Below are 6,000 nucleotides of genomic sequence, written 5' to 3'. Positions count from 1 at the left end.
TGAAGCGCATCTATATGCTAAGTGGAGCTGGTAAAATGGACAAAGTGTAGAAACAAGGAGATGTACTTGATGAAGTTGTTGGTCAGTGTAGTAGTAAATTTCAGCTCCATTCTATGGAAATAGAATGTAGTAGAGCAGAGCAAAACTGAATCAAACAGAGTGGAACAGAATAGGGTACTATGGAATGCGCTGAAGTGGAAAGGAATGAAATGGAATAGCTAGAGTAGAATAGACTGCATAGACAGAAAAGAGCAGTGCAGAATGATCTGGAGTAAAGTAGTGGAAATGAATGAAATAATACAGATTAATAATCAGAGTGAACCAAATTATTAAACAAAGCACAAATGCCTACTTGTAACACTGGAAACACCAAATTCAATCACAAAACAGAATGAACTGATTTCTGGCCCTAAATCAGGAATACAGATTGGCTGAATATCTTGGTATTGTCCAAGATATGAAGCAGAGACAGATCCTCACCAAATACAGACTCAGTGACCACAGCCTGGCCATCGAGAGAGGCAGGTTTAAAAAGTCCTGGCTAGGAAGAGAGGAGAGAGTGTGTGGTCACTGCAGGACAGGTGAGGTAGAGACAAAGGTGCACTTCCTACTAAACTGCTCAAAATATGAGTCCATTAGTAATAAATATTTTAATCAATTAGAAAAATGGATAAATAACTTTAAGGACGTTAAATAAAGATAAAGATAAATTAGTAATTATATTAGGAAAGGGTCCATCAGTGTCCACTGCAGCAAGATATAGGAGGTAGGAATGTCATTCACTCTGGGACAGTGAGTGACCACCAAACCACAGCCTTTTCTTTTACTTACTGTTATATGTATATATGTGATATAGATGTCCCTTTTTTCCTTTTCTTTTCTTTTTGTCCTTCTTAATCACATAAATATATTTGATAATTAACCTTTTTCTTCTTTTTTCTGTTATATGCTGCATACACATATTAAATAGGTTTTGTTTTGTTATTGCATATATTTTTATATTATTAATTGATAACACTTTCTCCCTTTAATTGTTGCCTTGTCTTATATTAATCTTGATTTTGTATTTTTTTTTAAATTAACTTTCAATATATAGATTATTTTTGTAGTGCTTTGACAATACAAATGTAAATTTGTCATGTCAATAAAGCAAACTTGAACTGAACTAATACAAACGTAGAATAGAATGGAAAGGAATGAAATGGAACAGCAGATTAGTGTAGAATGGAATTGAATTAAATAGATTAAAATAGAATGTATTAAATAGTAAAGTATAAAATAAAATTGAGCAGAATGCAATGTAATAGAAGAAATGGAATGATATAGATGAACAGAGTAGAGCAAAGGAAAATAGGCTAGAGTAGAACGAAATAGCACAGGGTAGAATGGAATAGAAAGGACTAGAATAGAGTAGAGCAAAGCAAAGTGTAAAGTGGCGTGGAATAGAACACAATAGAATTTAGAGTAGTAGAGCAGAATGAAACAGTAGAGGTGAATGTAGAGGAATAACAGAAAAGAATGGAACAATACAATAAAGTTCAACAGAATGGAAAGGAATGACATGGAATAAATTAGATCAGTATCACAGCAGAGAATACTAGTGTAGAATGGACTGGAACTGAGCAGAACAGAATAGAATAGAGACTACAATAGAGTAGAATGTAATGGAATAGAATAGATTAGAGCAGAGCAAACCAGAATAAACTAAAAAGGGACATAATAGAGAGGCACAGAATGACATGGAGTGGAACAGAAGAGAAAAGAGTAAATAAGAGTGTAATGGAATGGAATAGTACAGAATAGAGTAAAACAGAAAGTCATGAAACAGTCTTTCTCTCCTGTAGGGCTTTAGTGCCTCCAGAAAAAAAAGGACAGAGGCACTGCTATAGGCCTTTTTCATTACCATACTGACGCTCATTATGGGATGGTATTGACAGTGGCGTCAAATAAACACTGGATGTGGGGTCCTTTAAGCTTGATTGCGCTGTGCTCATAACGTGCTCTTCTGATAATGTATATGGCTCATTATATACACCAACTGGCCACTTCATTAAGTACACCTACCTTTTTCTGCACTCTTTGTCCATTTTATCAGGTCCATTTATAATATAGGTGCACACTGTAGTTCTACAATTACAGACGGCAGTCCATCTGTTTCTCTGCATACATTGTTAGCCCCTTTTCACCCTGTTCATTAATGGTCAGACAGAACAGTATAGAATGGAATAGAACAGAATAGAACAAAGTAGAATGAAATGAGAAATGGTGCAGCACACTGGAATACAGTGTAACAGAATAGAATCATTTAAAGACCATTGAAATTATAGTTATTGACTGCACACACAATCTCCTCTCTGGGCTCTTTATTTTATTGTACATTTCCAATGGGAAAACCTTATTTAAAGTACAAAATTACATCTTAAAACCAGCGTTGTACCTTTGAGGATACATTTACATTGTTTGTGCCTTGATGAACAAAAAACGTACCTGCACAGAACCTTTATTTCTGTGTAAAGTTGAATGCAATATATTTGAATATAATGGGGAGGGTAGAATTAAATGGAACAAAACTGAATAGAAAGTTTGAATCAGAATCAACATAAGACTCAGGGTGGTTATCACTGTTCTAAATTTACTCTCTGTTGTTGGAGAGACTGGAAATGGCATTGCCACCATAAGTAGGAGAACATAACATGTTCAGCAGCTCAAGGGAAACGCTCAATCCACCGCCCACAGACGACGCTGCTGAGGGCCCACTTACCTACGGCATGCTTTGTCCTTTGAAATGTTCCCAAAAGCAATAAATAAAACAGCATCTATCAAACTCATGTAGTGTGAGGGAGCGCTTGTATTGTTGTTGTAGAATGAAAAATTTACATCTGCTGAAATATCATATTTAGCAGGCACTGCCACCACGCTGACAGGGAACAGGGACTCTGATGGTGAGCATCATTTGTGAAATGTTCAGGAATATGCGGAACAAGTCACAGCTTTTCCTTTTGCAATGACTTTGTTTTGTTGATACCTCTATTTTGGTGTACATTATTCCTGATTCTAATGATCCACCCTCTTTCTTGTCATGTCTTACTCCAAGACTTCTCCATCACTCTGCTTCATGCTTCACCTAGCATTCTAACAACTCGCTGCTCTCCAGTGGCTCCACAACCTAAATTCAAGCAATCCTAATTGCATCAGTGCTTATTTTGTGGTAATGCAGCATGTGCAGCTACAAAACCTAGAAAATTCTGCTTCTTTGCAGAAAGCTGTTACACAAAATGGTTACATACACTGTTTCATGCTTGATGGTGTTGCACATTTTGATCGCATTTCTGTACTGCCTTTTTATATACAAGCAATCATGGTGTAGTGGTACGTGTAAATATCTCCAACCATTTTACCTCAAACCACTGAGTGAAAAAAATCAGTTTTTTGTCATTTTAGAAATTTTCACCCTCTCTTCCTTGCAGAAAGCTTTTAGTTCTGTGATTTTTTGGGCCGCCTTGCATGCACAATATTCAAGATCTACCCACAGATTTTCTATGATGTTCATATCCAAGGATGGTTAGGACCATTTTGAAAGCTTCAGCTTGCGTTTCTTATGGTAGTGGGATGTTTTGGATTTTTTTTAGCTTTAATTTATTGAATGACAGTCACATTTGCTTACAAATGACTACACAGGTTTTCTTTATATGACTCTTCAGTGCAGATAACGTTTGTGCAAGCAATGCTGCATAGTAAAATAGTGCACCATTCCTGTGTCAGCTAAACCTTCCTGCAGGTGCTTTGCTTTGCCTTTCTGGCCAGTGTACAAATCTGAGAGTTATTTGGTCTTCCAGATCTTGCCTTGACCTTCACAGTTCCCCTTAAGTACCATTTCATAATGATACTTAAAACAGTGGAAATTGCAAGCTGGAAGCATATCTCTTTATAGTCTTCCTCTTTTTTGTAGACATCAGTTAGCTTCATTTTCAGATCTTCAGCATGCTCTTAGTGGATGGAGCCCATGGTTGTTGAGTGTCAGCACAAGCTTTGAAGAGTCAGAGAAATGATTACATTCTGCAATTGTCACTATCTACAATGCCTAATGACAAGTTTTGAGATTTTATCACCGGGTGTCCATGTCACAATTATTATTTTATTTATTCTGAGTTAAAAGTAACTGTGAGGTAACAGAGGTTGTGTTTACTTCTTTCCACATTAAAAAACAACAAAGTATGTAATTTGGCCAGGGATGCCTAAAATTTGGGCATGCAACTGTATGCTGTATTCCTAGGTTTGTAGTTAATATGTTCATCACTGTGGTTTCTAAGATTAAAAGTTAGGCACTAAACAAAAGTTTAGAAACACACTTAAAGAATGCAGAACAACTTCACACATTTTAAAATAACAGTGAAGACATCAGTTATAAAATGACATGGAATTACACAGGCATGAAAAAAGTGAATCAAAACTACCTTCTATTTGTAATTCTTCACAATAGCTGCTCCTGTGCTACACTCTTGCCGTTCTCACAACAGCTTCATGAGGAGCCTCCTGGGATGATTTTCTGACAGGCTTGAAGAACTTCCTTGCGCTGAATACAATAAACATGCTGAGCATGGCTACCTGAAAACAGCTTGGAGGAGGAGGTTTTTCAGAATAAATAAAAAATTACAGTGCCTTGCAAAAGTATTCAGCCCCCTGAAAAGTAATCAGATTAGTCTGGATTACAAGTGACACTTATTTTTGTGCTGTTATACTTTATTAAAAAAAAAATTGACACTCAAAATTAATGGCATCAATTTATTTTAGGAAACACATATCGGGGGATTATTAAGGTCTTAATCTGTTATTTTATCTTACTCTGTTATTTATTCAGCAAAGCTAAAATTACCCACCTCTAAATAGATTATTTCTTACACTAAGTTTTATTCATTATCAGCTGTATTAGCACATAACCAGAGGTCTGTTATGCTAAAATCACTAACAATTGTGGTATTAGTTGTAATAATGCATAATAAACACTTTAAGGACTTGCTACTTTAAGTACTTGCTATGCAAATTATTGAGTATGAATACATTAACCCCAAATTTACATCTTGTTAGTGTATAATGGGCAACATATTATTAAAGGTTCTAGGTAGCATTAGTTGCCCATTTTAATTACATGCTAAAAAGTGCAAAACAGGTTTTGAGTAAGTCAGTTTGCATCACATATTCAGTACCTATAGTACCTTCTGTACCCACATTTGGCTGTTAAAATAGGTTAAAACCAAATAACATATTCTGAGCTTGTATATTTTTGGTTACCAAAAAGCCATCAAATGATATTTACTTTAGAATATGATATGCAAATATACTTATTAACTTTTTATGTGTTTTAGTTTTAGTCGTTTCAGCATCTAATTAGTGCTGACTAAAATTCCACTTTAGAATCTATAACACTTCTATAAAATATTCTACTGGCAGATAACTTTGCTTGGTTCTCAAATAAATGACTGAAAACAACTTTACCAAATTAAACAGTCTTATAATATTAAATTCAAAATAAGATATATTAGATATAATGACTACAATTAAGTTGATTTCACTTGCCATTACATTTTTGCACTGCATATGTAGTCAGTCATCTAAGACATGTTTGATATCTGAACTTTGCTTCTTTGGTTTTGCACTGGAGCTACAAACGTAATTAAGAAGAAATAGATGCCTATGGATGGAAGAACCAATTACTAGTATTTATACATTAATCCTCACTGATTTGCCTCAAATTAGTTGTTCAATAAGTCGCAGATAGACTTACTGGACATTGTATGATTTATCTAAACAAACAGGATAAGGACCTCACTTTTTGACCATTTTTATACATAACAGTTACCATAACCAAGTTTATTTACTCAACAAAACAATGTGGTAAAGCATGTGATGATTCAGTCATGTAGTTTGCTTGATGCTAATTGGAGGGATATAAACTTTTTTTTTTAACTTCTTAGCAACATAAGCCTCCTAGCTCCAGCACTA

The sequence above is a fragment of the Colossoma macropomum genome, unplaced genomic scaffold (genome assembly GCF_904425465.1).
Source record: "Colossoma macropomum unplaced genomic scaffold, Colossoma_macropomum, whole genome shotgun sequence".
In the NCBI taxonomy this organism is placed as follows: domain Eukaryota; kingdom Metazoa; phylum Chordata; class Actinopteri; order Characiformes; family Serrasalmidae; genus Colossoma; species Colossoma macropomum.
Note: the sequence above shows the minus strand (reverse complement) of the source record.